Here is an 18,327-nt window from a genome sequence, read left to right as displayed (position 1 = left end):
AGTAATCATGGTATAATATGCAAAGCGGTATTCAGGAAGGCAGGAGGCAGGCTTTGGTTCTCCTGGTGCAGTGCCAGAATGGCAGTTAGTGCTGTTTTCATAAAGATTTTCAGTCTTTGATAAAAATGTTAAGGCTAAAGGCATGGTTCCACAAATATATACAGCCCACGCAGGTTGTGGCATTGTAGAAAGAAAAAGAGATCTGGGGCCTGTTTGTGGTCCAGCCCCCAATTCTGGGGTGGGGGGATAGTACAAGGGGAAAGTGTCAATGTGAAGGCTGCACTGTTGGGACTTTTGGGTTTTGGCCTGTTTGAAGAGGTTGTTATCAACCCCTACTGTTCTCAAAGATATGTTTTGTTTTGTTTTTTTTAAAAAGAAACCCTTTTTATTTTTAGATAAGTGTAGATTTGCACACAGCTGTAAGAAATACAGAATGCTCTCATGTACATTTTACCCAGTTTTTCCCAATGAAAGCATCTTATAAAACTCGAGTGCAGTACCACAAACCAGGTATGGACAATGACACAGTCATGATACAAGACATTCCTATCCTCACCAGTCCCTCCTGTTGCCCTTTTATAGTCACACCCACATTCTCTTGCTCCACCTCTCCCTCCCTGTTGATAGCAACTGATTGTTTTCCATTTCTATAATTTTGTCATTTCAACAGCATTACATAGGTGGAATGATACATATATAAGCTTCTGGCCTGGCTTTTCTTCACTAAGCACAGTTCTTTAGAGATTTATCCAGATTATTAATTGTATCAACTTGTTCTTTTTATTGTTGGGTCATATTTTCTCACACTGTGTACCATTGTTTAACCATTCATTTGTTGAAATATCTGGGTTGTTTCCAGTTCTGTACTATTATAAGTAAAACTGCTATAAACATCCATAGACAGGTGTTTATGTGAACATTGTGTTCATTTGTCTGGGATAAGTACCCAGGAGTATAATTGAGAGCTGCATTTTTTTATTAATTGAGTTTATTGGTACAATTTAGATATACATAATGATCACATTCATCATATGGAACTTGCATCTGTACATGATATATCTTGTACATCCTCTCCCATTCCTCTCCCTTCATTCCTCTCCCCTCCCTTCAACCCCTCTTTCTTTCCTTATTTACAAAAGTTTTGTTTCCATTTTATCTTTCTCTTCTCACGTTTTTCCTTTTCCCTCCCCACTGTGCCCCTTCCCACTGAACATATTCTTCCTATTTCACATGATTTATTACACATTTTGGTCCTTATTTACACTTTCAGTTTTTCACACTAGAGAAACAATGTGATATTTACATGTGTGTCCAATTTACTTCACTTAAGAATGTGATCTCAAGGTGCATCCATTTAACCAGAAATGTCTCCAGTTTATCCTTCTTTATGGCTGACTAGTACTGTATACTGCATTGTATTTTTTTAAAAACCCACATTTTTATCCATTCATCGATTGATGGGCATTTGGGCTTTTTCCAAGACTTTGCTATTACAAACTGTGCTGCTATAAGCATGATGTGCATACATCACTGTGGTGTGATGCTTTTAATTCTTTTGGGAAGACACTTAGAAGGGGGATAACTGGGTCAAATGGAACCTCTAGTCATAGTTTTTTGAGGAATCTCCACACTGATTTCCACAGTGGTTGCACCAGTCTACACTCCCACCAACAGTGGAGGAGGGTTCGTCTTTCCCCACAGCCCCACCAGCATTTATTATTATTTGATTTCTTGATGATAACTATTCTTTCTGGAGTGAGGTGGAATCTCAGCATTGTTTTAATTTGCATCTCTCAAATGACCAGTGATGCTGCACATTTTTTCATATATTTATTTGCTGTTTGTACTTCTTCATCTGTGAAGTATGTATTCACTTCAGATGCCCATTTTTGGATTGGGTCTTTAAATTTTGGAGGGTTGATTCTTTTCAGTTCTTTATATAGTCTAGACATTAGTCTTTTGTTTGAGGAAGAGATGGCAAAATTTTTTTCCCACACTGTTAGTTGTCTCTTCACTCTATTGGTGATTTCCTTTGCTGTGAAAAGTTTTTTTAATAAGATGAAATCCCAGTTGTTGATTTTTTATAATATTTTCTGGGAATTGGGGTTTTGTTCATAAAATTTTTGCCTATATCCCTATGTCTTCAGGAATTCTACCTATGCTATCTTCCAGCAGATTTAGTGTTTCTGTTTTGTTTTGTTTTTGATACCGGGTATCAAACTTGGGACTTTGCCCCTGTGAGGCAGGTGGTGGAACCACTGAGCTAAATCCCTAGCCCCAAGTGTTTCTGTTTTAATATCAAAACCTTGGTCTATTTTGATTTTAGGTTAGTGCATGGTGAGAGACATGGGTTTAGTTTTAATCTTCAGCATGTAGAAAGCCAGTTTTCCCAAAACCATTTATTAAAGAGGCTATCTTTCTTCCAGTGAAAGTGTTTGGCTCCAGTGTGTTTGGAGTTGTTTCTCCCTCTTCTAGTCTGTTCCATTGATCCTCAAGTCTGGGGTTTTTTTGCCAGTACCATGCTGTTTTTTTGTTTTGTTTTGTTTTGCTTGTTTGTTTTTATCATAGTAGCTTTGTAGTATAATTTAAAGTCAGGGATTGTGATGCCCCCTGCCTTGCCTTTGTTGCCCAAAATTGTTTTTGCTCTTCTAGGTCCCTTCTGATTCCAAATGAGTTTTAGGAATGTTTTCTCTAGTTTCTGTAAGATATTCTATTGCTATTTTGATTGGGATTTCATTAAATCTGTATACCAATTTAGGAGTATGGCCATTTTTACTATGTTGGTTCTTCCTACCCATAAGAAGGGATATCTTTTCATTTTCTGATATCTTCTTTGATCTCCTTTTTCAAAGTACTGTAGTTTTCAATGTAAAGATCTTTTATGTCTTTTGTTAAATTGATTGCTAAGTACATCATTTTTTTCAGTACTATTGTGAAAGGTATGGTTTCCCTAATTTCTCTCTCAGTAAGTTTGTTATTTGTGTACAGGAAGGCTATTGATTTTTGAGCGCTGACTTTGTATCCAGCTGTGTGACTAAATTTGGTTATTAAATCTAGAAGTCTTTTGGTAGAGTTTCTGGGATCTTCTATGTAGAGCATCATGTCATCTGCAAATAATGATAGTTTAACTTTTTCCTTTCCTATCTTTTTTCCTTTTATTTCTTTCTTTTTTCTAATTGCTCTGGATAATGTTTCCAGAACTATATTGAGCAGGAGTGGTGACAGTGGGCATCCTTGTCTTGTTCCTGATTTTAGCGTGAAAGTTTTCAGTTTTTGACCATTTAGTATGATGCTGGCTGTTGGTTTGTTATAGATGGCTTTGATCAGATTGAAATAAATACCATTTATTCCCATTTTCCATAGGGTTTTTTTTTAAATCATGAATTGGTGTTGAACTTTGTCAGATGCTTTTTCTGTGTCTATTGTGATGATCATGTGATTTTTGCCCTTGGCTCTGTCAATATGGTGTATTATATTTATTGATTTGCATATGTTGAATTATCCCTGCATCCCTGGGATGAATCCTACTTCATCATGGTGTATAACCTTCTTGATGATTTGCTGCACCCTATTTGCCAGTATCTTATTGAGAATTTTTGCATCTAAGTTCATTAGAGAGATTAGCCTGTAGTTCTCTTTTTTGGTTGGATCCTGCTCTCATTTTAATATCACCCATGCTGTTATATGGGCTTTTGGGGAAATTTAAGATCCAAATCAGAACACCAGATTTCAAGATATCACAGACTTTTTACCCTTAATTGTATTAACTAATGTATCATTTTAAAAATGATCTATGGTCATCATTATTACACGTCCTGGGTTTAAGCTAAGATAGACATATTTTACAATGTGAATCACTCCGTAGTATCATGCTCTATTTATACATTGAGTTAATATTTAAGCTATTATACATATTAGATGAATATTTAAAATAGACAATTTCTTATTTAACATGTATATTATCTAACAGACAATCCAATTTCCTAAGGTAAAATGTGTATGGTTGAGGTACATAATATAAAGTAATATGTAGACTGAAAAGTGGCCTCAAGTTTTTATGTTGAAGTCCTAAACTTCAGTACCTCAGAATGTGACTGTTTGGAGATAGAGTCTTTAAAGAGATGATTAAATGAGGATATAGCGTTTTTAAAGAGATGATTAAGTTAAAATGAGATCACTAGGATGGGCCCTACCCATCAGGACTGATGTCCTTTTAAGAAATTTAGACATAGACACATACAGACAGAAGGCCACACAAAGACCCAGGAGGAAGATAGCTATTTGCAAGCCAAAGAGGGAAGCATCAGAACAAAGCAATCCTGCTGATACCTTGATCTTAAACTTGTGGCATCTAGACTGTGAGAAAATAAATTTTTGTTATCCAAGCCACTCAGTATGTGGAAGCTCTAGCTTCTAACAAATACAAATTTTAACACCATCAATATGTGATGACCAGATTATAGGAGTTGCAGATTTCTGTAAAAGTACTTACAATTTTTGTCAATTAACTTGTTTAGTGGTATACTGCACTAAATTGATAAAGAGAGATGGCTTAGGTTAAAACTAAGCAAATGTTAAACAAATTGGCTAATGAATCCCTTTATTTGTCATTGAAGAACCTGCAAAAAATCAGATTCACACTTCAAGTTGATTGAGCTTTACACAGGTCACAGGTCAAAGGAAAATGTGCTAAATAGTTAGTCCCCTGAACAGACTAAGATCACTCTACCATGAAGACCTGTATTTATTACCGAGAAGTGAATATTTAGTGTGTTCCATGGCACAGTGCTCCAGCCTCTATACTTGGGGACCCCAAACCTTGGTTTGAAACTCAGAGGACAAACCAATCACACACATTCCTTTAGCAGTTACCTGAAAAGAAGTTCCAGGTCAGGGCTGTTCCATGTCAAAGGAATGATAGACATCAGCTCTGGGAGTTACCCAGGCCAGAGAGAGTTTGTGGGGTTGACATATTCACCCTCTCACCTCATTAGTAGAGTCAACTTGTTCATATATCAACTCTTTTCACTCCCTTGAATAAATGTAACAGGCCAAGGGTAGTCAGAGATGATTAGATAAAATCTGCTGGACCTGGGGACCTTCATCTGCTGGTCCAATTGTCTCATTTTACAAGGGAGACAAATGGGACTCTGAAATGCACAGAGTAATGTGTATGCACATGTGTGGCTGCATAATATTTATAGCAGTCTACCTCAGTCTGAAGTTAGAGATAAAGAATCCTCAGAGATATACCAAGCCTAAAATTTCTCATGCTATGAACAGAACTTTGGATTCTCTTGATAGGCCTTGTCTAATATCTGAGAGTGAAATAAATTCAAAGGATGTTCCAAAATTAATTGCTTATCTTATAAAGTTGGGCTAAAAGTTAAAATCCTATCAGTACTACATCTGGAAAATATAAAGAGATTGATTAACACTCAGAGAAAGCTGTACTGTAAGTGAGAAGTAAGTTAACTCCACCATAAATATTTTTCAATAATTAGTACTGATAAATTATTTCTCTCTTCAATGGGCATAGACACAGGTAATTGTTTTACAATTACTTGGAATTTTTAAAGTAGGGAATTGATTTGCTTGAGATCTATAGGATTAAATATGCAATAAACTATAATGTATTTCTAACATATATACTCTGTCAGACCATAATCCTATACCTATGCAATAAGAACTTTTTAAGAAATAAAATTGGGCAGGATGGACCTTGACCTTAAGGAGAGCTCTGTCTGGAAGAAGCATCAGACACTGATGAACAAGGGATCTCAAAGCTATGGGCAGAAAAAGTTCTCTTCTTCCCACATACAGGATCTGACTCACTCTTCAAGTTTCCTGTCTTGGGCTCTGCTCCTCTTCTCTCATTCACCAGGCTGCCTCTGGCTCCATCACAACTGGACCCAAGGAGAAGGTGAAGGGTCAGGTGCTAAGACATTGGCAGGGCTTGGCTGGGACTCAATTAATGTCGCAGTGGTTGGAAGGTGTTTGGGCTGACAGCCAATCTTGTGTGTTAGAGGATGTAGGCCCCAGTGGGAAAGGAAAGTCCTTTGACACGAACAGTGCATTTCCTCTGGGTAGATGCTTCTATCTCTTCTCCTAAACCCTAGTATTTGGATGGTCCTTTTTTTTTTTTTTTTTTTTTTTTTTTTGGTACCGGGGATCGAACTAGGGCCCTTGCGCTTGTGCAGCAGGCGGCGAAACCACTGAGCCAAATCCCTGGTCCCAGGATGGTCCATTTTTTAACTGGAGTAACCTCTTCCTCTCTATGGAGTTCTTTCGGGCAGAATTAGAAATGGCTTGATGTAATCGGTCCATCTTCGCCTTTCTCTCTCTTAAGGAGGGACATGAATCAATAAGCTAGAAGAAAGGGAAAGAGCCTCCTACTCTTCCATGCAATAGGTAAGGCCCACAACATACTAATAACTCTCTCAAAGAAAAAAGAATTTCTACGGCTGCACTGTATACTGATGAGTCCATAAGCATAACAAATAACTGCCTTTTTTTAGGCATGGTGGCATCTATAATCCCAGCTACTTGTGAAGCTGAAGCAAGAGGATTGCAAATTTGAGGCCAGCCTTGGTAACTTAATAAAACTCTGTCTCAAAATTTAAAAAAAAAAAAAAAATGAAAAGGGCTGGGAATGTAGCTCAGTGGTAGAGTACTTGCCTAGTATGTGAAAGGCCCTGGGTTCAAACCCCATCGCCCTATAGTACTTTTTAAAAAAGATAATAAGAAAACAATCACCTCTGGAGAGGAAAAGAAATAATATAGTTGAAGATCAGGGTTTTAGGGAGAGTACAAGGAGAAAAGCACTACCAGGACTATCGTGTCCCACATTTCTCACCTCTGTGTCAATTCATTGTTACCAGAAAGGCTGTGTTCCAACTCTGGACACTTTCCTCACCCCCTCCCCTTATGTGAAGGAGATTGCCCATGGTAGGATTTATTACAGAAATGAACATGGAATTTGTTGTACAGCCAGCTTTCCTAAACCATATTTGTTATGTAAAGTGAGAAATATCCCAAACTGGAAAGGCCTAAAACTGTAATGATAAATACTATTTGCTAAGCAGCATTAATGATTTAATGTTGCAGGGGCCCAATGCTATAGAGACCTCTTATAAAGAATTCCTAAAGATACCCAATATGTATTCAGAATTGGAATGAGTTCAAAGCAGACATTTTATGTCTTTCCTTTTTCCTGTTCTCTGCCTAGAAACAGACATTACCCTGAGGTAACAATCAGAATTCTAGGAGTTAATATATGAATTTTAGATATTATTGTACCATCAATTTTGTCCTTAATTTTGGAGCATTACAAAATATTCTGATTTCTTTTATTAACAGAACATGGGCTGTTTTGTATAAAGAATGTAAAGCCTGTTTACATACTTCTCTTTGTGCTGAGGGTACCATGAGTTCAATAAAATTTCTAAGTTTTAATGAACTCAAACATTGAAAGATGTTCTCGTCTCCTTCCCCCTTCTAAATCATTTTGGTATTATACTGGGAGAAGCACCATGGTACTAGCATCATTTTTTATTGAAGCAATTCTTGGTATATCTCAAAACATACTAGATTTTTCATTTGAAGCTATCTTCTATTAGTACAATTTGGCCACAATATACAGTCAAAGGGAAGTTTGCTTTAAAAATTCAAGCCATGATCTAAGTTGGTCTTTTTTCTCACAATTAGGATGAAAATGCAAGCCATGTTGTACATTTGCTCATGCTTTTGGACCTATCTATCAGAACCTGGCCTATCTATAGCCTATGCTTAAGGGGCAGCTTTAGGTGATCACATTTGGTGTCACATAACCCACTGGCCAGATAAAAGTGGACACCAGGTGAAATGCCTGCTAATGCAAGGCCTGGATGTGGATTCAATTCTTCTTTTTGTGCCAGGCTCTGTCATAAGCCAAGTTCTGTTTAAGGAATTTGAAGTAGAAATTACCACGAGAAGGGGTAATAGTGGTGGCATCAGTGGAAAGACCTCAAAGGTGAAGTTTACAATTACCCATATCACAAACCTTTCACCATGGGTAATTATATCAGGTGGAAGATCCAAAGAAAAATACCATTCTTGAGAGCAAAAGCCTTTAACATTGATCATTCTGAACTACTCTTATGCCCCCCCCCATTCCTCACAAAAGTCATAAAGTGAAATTAACTTGAGTCCATCATGGGACATTGTCTGACCAATTGCTTTCAAAAGTGTCCTATAGGGGCTGGGGATTTAGCTCAGTGGTTCCACTGCCTGCCTCACAAGTGCAAGGTCCCAAGTTCAATCCCCAGTACCAAAAAAACAAGTGTCCTATAATTTAGGGATGCTTCTTATTATGTATTCAAACTTTGGAATGAAGATTTTAAAATATGTCTCTAAAACTACATTTAAACATTGTAAGTGGAAAATGAATGAGAAACAAATAATTACTAATCGTGGCTTTTTGATCACATCAAGAGAATCACTGTTAGCAAAGCATTCCCAACATTCCAAATAAAAGCAAAGAAGCTACATTTGGGGTTACATATGAAAAAACCTGCAAATGCTAGTGAATTCACACTTTTCTGTTATTTCAGGAAGCCCAGGTGATGAGCCACTATGTAATTTTGTTTCCCTGGGATGCAGGGAACTTCAGATGGAGTCAAACATCCTGGAAGTTTATTAAGAAGCACCCTTGGGATCAAAATGATGGGAGGGAAGGGTTGGTAGCAAGCCTGGAAGCAGAAAGGGGGTCTAGTTATGACACAACCTCAGCTGACCCAATAGGAGAGCTGTGTAGCTAGACAGTTCTTCAGAGATGTCCCAAGCCGGGCTGAGACACTTCCAAGATGCAGAGATACAAGCAAGCTTGTCTACTCCCTCATAGATCAATCATTAGACGTGGGCAGTGCTTGGAAGGGACATGACTTTACACCATGAGTTAGCTTTCCACATAGCTGAGAAAAACAACTTAAAAGGAGGGAAGGTTTATTTTGGCTCATGGCTTCAGGGGTTTTATTCCATTCTATTCCCATAACTATGGGCCTGTTTCAAAGAATATCATGGCATAGAGCTCAAGGTGTAGCAAAGCTTCTCACTTCAAAGTGAGTCAGAAGCCAAGGAAGAGCTTGTTTTTATAACAAAGCCCATTCCCTGAAACTCACTGAATGGATTAATCCATTCATGATAACAGAGCCCTTGTGATCCATTCACATCAAAGGCCCACTTCTGAACACTGCTGCACTGAGGACTGAGCCTTCTACACATGAGTTGTTGGGGACATTTAAGATCCAAACCATAAAACATCAGGTGGAGATAATCCCTGAAGGTCCTGACTAGAAAAGACTGTCGATGGGGGTGACTAATCATCCCACATCTCCTGTAATGGTCCCAGTTTTAACATCGAAAAACTCATATCTTGGGAAACTCCTCAGTCATGGGCAAAACAGAACAGTTGGCCACTCTGTCTACCAACAGCACCCCAGCAGTTGAGGCAACATCTATTACAATTTTAAGATTCCGTAGAACTCCAGAGACCTCATGCTGGAGTTCAGTGTCTGCCAAATATTCTTAAAATTCTAGGTGTTGAAGGTAATTTCTGTGCTCACACCGGCTGGATGGTCAGGTGGTCACATGGACTGGATGTTGGTGGAACCTGGAGTTGTTGGAACCACAATACCTTCTTTTCTATCTCCAAATGTTTGTAGTAGCCACACAACTCAGATCATTTTGGAAAGAGCTCACTGAACAACACCAAAGACTGGCACTCTATCAGCTACTCAGCACATACCTTTCTTATGCTAAGGCTTCCTATGCATTGTGTTTTTCTTTGCTGGCCACAACACATTTTTATAAAGCCAGGCATCCTGGCTTACAGCAAATATGGTTGGAAATAATAAGTCTATGTTAAGATCTCAAACAAACAGCCTATCTCAATAACAAGAAGGGACAATATTTTTAGTTAAAATTTGTCAGAAGTCATATGATTGCTGATATTTCCTATTCCTCACCAAATTTACCCCCATTGATGTTGAGGCTATAATAGTGCCCAGATAAACAGATCGATAAGAAATAAAAGCACCTCAGCTCTTACCCTCCTCTGCCAGAGAAGGGGGAGTCGAGGGGGTGTGGAAGAGTTCGTTGTTTGTTTACACGATGTGAGCAGAAAAAGAGACCAATAAAGTTTATTCTGGAAAAAAAAAAAACAGGGGCGACAGAGAAAGGAGACAGGGGCGGGGGCGTGCGTCGGGGGCTCGCTAGGAGAGGGAGTGAGAAGGAGAAAGCAGCAGTTCTGGCGCTGCCGCTGGGGTCTCGGGCTGAGGCTACCGCGGCCGCCGACAAGGAAGGGCTCAGGCCCGGCTGCGCAGTTCCGGAGCGGGGGGCGGGGGCGGGGCCGGGGGCGGGGCGGGGTGGCCGGGGGGCGGGGCGACCGGGAGGCGGGGTCCTGGCTGCCCTCTCTCCTCTCCCTCAGCGCCGCCGCCGCCGCCGCCCGCGGCGCTGGGACCGGATGCGGTTAGAGCCGCTGAGCCTGGAGGAGCACCGAGCGTTACTGCTTTGGAACATCCATAAATTTAATTACTTAAAGTAGTTTTATATGTAAAACTTGTAAAGCATCAGAACAATGCCTCCACGACCATCATCAGGTGAACTGTGGGGCATCCACTTGATGCCCCCAAGAATCCTAGCAGAATGTTTACTACCAAATGGAATGATCGTGACTTTAGAATGCCTCCATGAGGCCACGTTAATAACCATAAAGCATGAACTATTTAAGGAAGCAAGAAAATACCCTCTCCGTCAACTTTTTCAAGATGAATCTTCTTACATTTTCGTGTCATCCAAGAAGCAGAAAGGGAAGAATTTTTTGATGAAACAAGATGACTTTGTGACCTTCGGCTTTTTCAGGCCTGTTTAAAAGTCATTGAACCAGTAGGCAACTGTGAAGAAAAGATCCTCAATCGAGAAGCTGGTTTTGTTATCGGCATGCCAGTGTGTGAATTTGATATGGTTAAAGATCCAGAAGTACAGGACTTCCGAAGAAATATTCTGAATGTTTGTAAAGAAGCTGTGGATCTTCGGGATCTCAGTTCACCTCATAGTAGAGCAATGTATGCCTATCCTCCAAATGTAGAATCTTCAGTAGAACTGCCAAAGCACATATACAATAAATTAGATAAAGGACAAAATAATTGTGGTGATTTGGGTAATAGTTTCTCCAAATAATGGCAAGCAGAAGTATACTTTGAAAATCAAACATGACTGTGTGCCAGAACAAGTAATTGCTGAAGCAGTCAGGAAAAAAACTCAAAGTATGTTGCTATCCTCTGAACAACTAAAACTCTGTGTTTTAGAATATCAGGGCAAGTATATTTTAAAAGTATGTGGATGTGATGAATACTTCCTAGAAAAATATCCCCTGAGTCAGTATAAGTATATAAGATGCTGTATAATGCTTGGGAGGATGCCCAATTTGATGCTGATGGCTAAAGAAAGCCTTTACTCTCAACTGCCAATGGACTGTTTTACAATGCCATCCTATTCCAGATGCATCTCTACAGCTACACCATATATGAATGGAGAAACATCTACAAAATCCCTTTGGGGTATAAATAGTGCACTCAGAATTCTTTGTGCAACTTATATAAATATAAATATTCAAGACATTGATAAGATCTATTTTCAAACAGGTATCTAACCATAGAGGAGAACCCTTATGTGACAATGTGAACACTCAAAGAGTACCTTGTTTCAATCCTAGGTGGAATGAATGGCTGAATCATGATGAGTACATTCCTGATCTTCCTCATGCTGCTTGACTTTGCCTTTCCATTTGCTCTGTCAAAGGCCGAAAGGGTGCTAAAGAGGAGCACTGTCCATTGGCCTGGGGAAATATAAACTTGTTTGATTACACAGACACCCTAGTATCTGGAAAAATGGCTTTGAATCTTTGGCCAGTACCTCATGGATTAGAAGACTTGCTGAACCCTGTTGGTGTTACCAGATCAAATCCAAACAAAGAAACTTCATGCCTAGAGTTGGAGTTTGATTGGTTCAGCAGTGTGGTAAAGTTTTCAGATATGTCAGTGATTGAAGAGCATGAAAATTGTTCTGTATCCCGAGAAACAAGATTTAGTTATTCACATGCAGGACTGAGTAACAGACTATCTAAAGGCAATGAATTAAGAGAAAATGACAAAGAACAGTTCTGAGCAATTTGTACACGGGACCCTATGTCTGAAATCACTGAGCAAGAGATTTTCTGTGGAGCCACAGACACAATTGTGTAACTATCCCTGAAATTCTACCTAAATTGCTTCTGTCCGTTAAATGGAATTCTAGGGATGAAGTAGCTCAGATGTACTGCTTAGTAAAAGATTGGCCCCCAATCAAACCTGAGCAGGCAATGGAGCTTCTGGAGTATAATTATCCAGATCCTATGGTTCAAGGTTTTGCTGTTTGACGCTTGGAAAAATATTTGGCAGATGACAAGCTTTCTCAGTACTAATTCAGCTAGTACAGGTCCTAAAATATGAACAATATTTGTATAACCTGCTTGTGAGATTTTTACTCAAGAAAGCACTAACAAATCAAAGGATTGGACACTTTTTCTTTTGGCATTTAAAATCTGAGATGGATAATTAAACAGTTAGTCAAAGATTTGGTCTGCTTTTGGAATCCTATTGTCCTGCTTGTGGCATGTATCTGAAGCACCTGAATAGGCAAGTTGAAGCTATGGAAAAGCTTAACTTAACTGACATTCTCAAGCAGGAGAAGAAGGATGAGACACAAAAGGTACAGATGAAGTTTTTAGTTGAGCAAATGAGGCAACCAGATTTCATGGATGCTCTACAGGTTTTCTGTCTCCTCTAAACCCTGCTCCTCAACTAGGAAATCTCAGACTTGAAGAGTGTCAAATTATATCTTTGGCAAAAAGACATAATTTGTCTGTGGTTGAATTGGGAGAACCCAAACATCATGTCAGAGTTACTGTTTCAGAACAATGAGGTCATCTTTAAAAATGGGTATGATTTAGGCCAAGATATGCTAATGCTTCAAATTATTCTTGTTATGGAAAATATCTGGCAAAATCAAGGTCTTGATCTTCAAATGCTGCCTTACGGTTGTCTCTCAATTAGTGACTGCCTGGGACTTATTGAGGTGGTGAGAAATTCTTACACTATCATGCAGATTCAGTGCAAAGGGGGCCTGAAAGGTGCACTGCAGTTCAATAGCCACACACTGCATCAGTGGCTCAAAGGCAAGAACAAAGGAGAAATACATGATGCAGCCATTGACCTCTTTAGACGTTCATGTGCCGAATATTGTGTGGCTACCTTCATTTTGGGAATTGGAGACTGTCACAATAGTAACATCATGGTGAAAGATGATGGAGAACTATTTCATACAGATTTTGGACACTTTTTGGTTCCCAAGGAGAAAAAATTTGGTTATAGAAGAGAACGTATGCCATTTGTTTTGACACATTTCTTAATAGTGATAAATAAAGCACCCCAAGAATGTACAAAGATCAGAGAATTTGAAAGGTTTCAGGAGATGTGTTACAAGGTGTATCTAGCTATTCAGCAGCATGCCAATCTCTTCATAAATCTTTTCTCAATGATGCTTGGCTCTGGAATACCAGAACTACAATCTTTTGATAACATTGCACATATTCGAAAGACTCTAGCCTTAGATAAAACTGAGCAAGAAGCTTTGGAATATTTCATGAAACAAATGAATGATGCACATCATGGTGGCTAGACAACAAAAATGGATTGGATCTTCCACACAATTAAGCAGCATGCATTGAACTGAAATGAGAAGTGAGAAACTGAAAGCTCAATATCTGGATTCTTCACTGCCCTGTTAATAACTGACAGCAGGCAAAGACTGATTGCATAGGAATTGCACAATGCACTAGCAGCATTAGAACTTACAGCAAGAAACAGAAATAAAATACTGTATAATTTAAATAATTTAAATAATCAAACAGGATTTGATAGCACTAAACTAGTTCATTTCAAAGTTAAGCTTTAGAATAATGCGTAATTTCATGTTATGCCTTAAGTCCAAAAAAGGGTAAACTTTGAAGATTGTTTGTATCTTTTTTAAAAAAACAAAACAAAAACCCCCAAAACATATAGAAATGATGGAGAAGAAAAAAGAATGGTGTTCTATGCATCCTGAAAATGTCCTATGTTTTGAAAGGTGGATAAAACAAAGGCTGTTACTGCATTAGGTCCAAGTAAACTGGAGTTTATGTTAAATTACATAAGATTGGAGAAGAATGAAAACTTTTTATTTTCCCATTGCTGTTCAATTTATAGTTTGAAGTGGATTTTTTGACTCCTTGTTTAATGAAGAAAAATACTTGGAGTGGAAGGGACTCTTGAGATTTCACCAGAGACTTTTTCTTTTTAATAAATAAAATCTTTTGATTTAAAAAAAAAGAAATAAAAAGCAAAGAAATCATTTTACTGGTTTGGTAACAAGTGGCAACATAACACCTTTGGCTATGGATATGGAAATGTAGAATAGTGCTTGATTCCCCCTTTCCACTTCAACATCCTGGACTGGTTCCTTCCTCTCCTGCCTCCACCCACCCCTTCATCCCTCAGCCTGATGTAGCTCTATTTAGACAGTAGATCTTCCTGGCTGTTAGAGCCAGAACTATGAAACTCAATGAAACAATAAAACAGCACAGTTTCATTTACTAGTGAATAATAAAATGACATCCATGGCAGAAGTTAAAATAAAAAGAATTCACCACCAGGTAAACTAGCAAACTCAGTTGCTCAAAATAATTCATTGCTAATACCTTAGATTCAAGCTTGATCAGATATCAATATGTGAAGCACTTCCATAGCTGTGAGAAAACATTTTCAACACAGTCCTATAACTAGGCTTTTGGGAAATGAAAATGTAAAAGATTTTTAAGTTATCAGTCTTGGGAATTATGTGAAAATAGTGAACACACTTCCCTTGTTTGTATTATCAATCTTAAGATGGTAAATGTTCAAATAATTTTCAACTCACATACTGTGAGTGCAACTCAGTATTGGGTACACCTACATTGATGAAGCTACAGCTTTTATTGGGTCGATTATGCTTCTCTTGTTGTGTCTTGGTCATAACCTTTCTTTTTAAAATCTGTGGCTTAAAATCAACTTTTATTATAGGACAGAAATGCTTTCTTAAAAATGTTAATCCATCACATTTAAATAGTTCATTACAGTCTCTTCAGTAAAAAAGGAACTATGCCTAATTCTTTGAGGCATCTCCATACTGATTTCCACAGTGGTTGCACCAGTCTGCATCCACACCAACAATGGAGAAGGGCTCTTTTCTCCCCACACCCCCACCAACATTTGTTATTGGTTGATTTCTTGATAGCAGCCATTCTTTCTGGGGTGAGATGGAATCTCAGTGTTGTTTTCATCTGCATCTCTCGAATGACCAATGATATTGAACATTTCTTCATATGTTTACTTGCTGCTTTTACTTCTTTGTATGAGAAATGTCTGTTCATTTCATGTCTGTTCACTTTGAATTGGGTCTTTAAATTTTTTGGGGGGGTCTGATTTTTTAAAGTTCTTTGTATTTTCTAGATAGTAGTTCTTTGTCTTAGGTACAGCTGCTAAAAATTTGTTCCCACCTTGTGGGTTGTCTCTTAGCTCTGTGGTTTCTTTTGCAGTGCAGAAGCTTTTAATAAGATGAGAGCTCAGTTGCTGATTCTTTGTGCTAGTTACTCTGCTGCTGAGGTTTTGTTCATAGTCTTTTCCTTTTGCCAGTGTCTTCAAGAGTTCTACCTAACTTATCTTCCAGCAAGCTTAGTGTTTCTGTTTTAATATTTAGATCTTTAATCCACTTCGATCTTAGTTTAGTGCATGGTGATAGATATGGGTCTAGTTTTAACCTTTGGCAGGTTGAAATCCAGTTTTTCCAACGCCATTTATTAAAGAGGCTATCTTTCCTTCAGTGAGGATGGTTGGCTCCTTTGTCAAAGATGAGGTGGCTGAGTATGTCTGGAGTTGTTTCTGGATCTTCTAATCTATTCCACTGATCCTCAGGTCTGTTTCTTTGCCAGTACCATTCTGTTTTTATTACAGTAGCTCTGTAGTATAGTTTCAAGTTGGGGGTTGTGATATCCCCTGCAATGTCTCTGTTGCCTAGAATTGCTTTTGCTATTCTAGGTCTTTTCTGGTTCCAAATGAATTTTTGGATTCTCTTCTATAGTTCTGTGAAATATATTGTTGGAATTTCAATTGGCATTGCATTAAATCTATATAGCAGTTTTGGAAGTATGGCCATTTTCACTATATTGGTTCTTGCTGCCCAGGAGCAAGGGATGTCTTTCCATTTTCTTATATCCTCTTCGATCTCTTTTCAGAGTGCTGTAGTTTTCAGTGTAGAGGCCTTTTGCTTCCTTTGTTAGATTGTTTCCTAGATATTTCATTTTTTGGATGCTATTATAAAAGGAATTGTTTCCCTAATTTCTCTCCGAGTGAATCTGTTATTTGTGTACAAGAAGGCTATTGATTTCTGAGTGTTGACCTTGTATCCAGCTACTCTACTGAATCTGTCAATTAAGTCTAGAAGTCTTTTGGCAGAGTTTTTTGGGTCTTCTATGTAGCGTATTATCAAATAATGACAGTTTATCTTCTTCCTTTCCTATCTTTACTCCTTTTATTTCTTTCTCTTGTCTAATTACCGTGACTAATGTTTCTAGAACTATATTGAATAGGAATGGTAATAGTGGACATCCTTGTCTTGTTCCTGATTTTAGCGTGAAGGTTTTCAGTTTTTGACCATTTAGTATGATGTTGGCTGTTGGTTTTTCATACAGAAAATGAGCTATAAGTCAGTAAACTTTCAGAGTAACAATTGCTTTTAAAAAACCCTAAGCTCTGCTATTACCATTTTATATATAGGGGGAAAAGACAGAACTGAAAATATTATAATTTGCATTGAAATAATCAGATTATGAGAAACTTCACACCAATATTGGAACACGTATTTCTAGCAGGAGAGCAGATAACACTCTTGCTTAGTGTCAATACTTTTACTCATTGAGTTTTACAGGCTGATAAAATTGAATTTCTTTAAAAAGTAATTTTTACTAATTGCTACCACATAATATCAGGCTGAGTTTTTAAACTAAAGTATTTTTCCTTTCTGTTCAGATAGAAATAATTCTTCACTTGGCATGAAGAGAAAGTAGTGTAAAACTTGCTAAATCAGCAGCAGAATCCAAGCAAGTTGAGCAGCATTAGGTAGACACACAATTATACACAGCTCATTGCAATACCAAATCACAGTCCATTGCTTGTTACAAATGAGGTTGGTGTTAAATCATGAAGCACAGAGAAAGCCAAGTGACACCTATGGTTTGAAGCAGCATGGACACCCAAACAACTCACAGGAACCAATTCATGAGTGTAATTCCAGGAAGACATTGGAAAAAATAAAAGTAAGAATAGTCCAGCCATGCAATTATGCAACCTTCTATTTAACACATGTTGTTTAATACCTGTTGTGATGATGCAAGTAAAATATCTTGGAGAAACCCATGTTTGGGCAGCATGTTTTCTCCACTTGTTCAGCAAGTAGAGCATGTTTTATGTGCTGGGCCATGTAACAAGCACTGGGGACACAGAAAATAAGATAGTTTCTGTCCTCAGGGAACTAGTAGGGGAAGAGGGCATGTGAGCAAGTTTCAGAAGAAAGGCCTTCTGTGAGTGAAGATGATGTAATAGAGGAGGGCAGGCTAAGAAAGTCCTACCTACTGAAAAAGAGAGCACTCGAGTATAATTATGTGAAATATTTCAAAACAGAAACTGGAAAAAGGGCAATTTTTTTAGGCTTTTGGGGAAAATAGAAAGCATTTTGGCATGGCTGTAACCAAAGGTACAAATGAAGGGGCAACAAGAAATAATAGTGAAGAATCCACAGAACTCAGGCCTGGAAAGGCCTTGCAGAGCATGGAGTAGAGTTTGAGTGTAATCTCAGGCACAAGTGAGAAAGGCTGAGGGTTATGTGCCAGGCAGACTAACTTTTATTCACCCTCTTTTTAATCTAAAAAAAAAAAAAGGTTCTTGTTACAGTTATTAACCAAGCAAGACTAAATGCTGGACTTTGTCTTATTAACAAATTACTTGTAACACCGTATGAGTGTTTTTAGTTTTACTGTTATGGCTGCTTCGATGTCCTAAATCAATACAAAACATTTGCTGTCCGTGGTCAATTTAGCTTTGGGGAAGAGCCGGAAGTCACATGGTGCCAGATCTAGCAAATAAGGTAGATAAAGACACACTGTAATGTTTATATGAGCCT

The 18,327-nt window shown here is 38.2% G+C and overlaps 1 pseudogene; it reads left to right on the top strand.

Moving 5' to 3' along the window:
- The first annotated feature begins 10,426 nt into the window (after positions 1-10,426).
- Positions 10,427-13,809, top strand: LOC101709722 (phosphatidylinositol 4,5-bisphosphate 3-kinase catalytic subunit alpha isoform pseudogene; annotated as a pseudogene).
- Positions 13,810-18,327: the final 4,518 nt, after the last annotated feature.

The sequence above is a fragment of the Heterocephalus glaber genome, unplaced genomic scaffold (genome assembly GCF_053883595.1).
Source record: "Heterocephalus glaber isolate CG9 unplaced genomic scaffold, H.glaber_assembly_v1.0 deba00001454, whole genome shotgun sequence".
Classification (NCBI taxonomy): Eukaryota; Metazoa; Chordata; class Mammalia; order Rodentia; family Bathyergidae; genus Heterocephalus; species Heterocephalus glaber.
The sequence above is the reverse complement of the archived record's forward strand: the minus strand, read 5'-3'. Positions and strand labels throughout refer to the sequence as shown.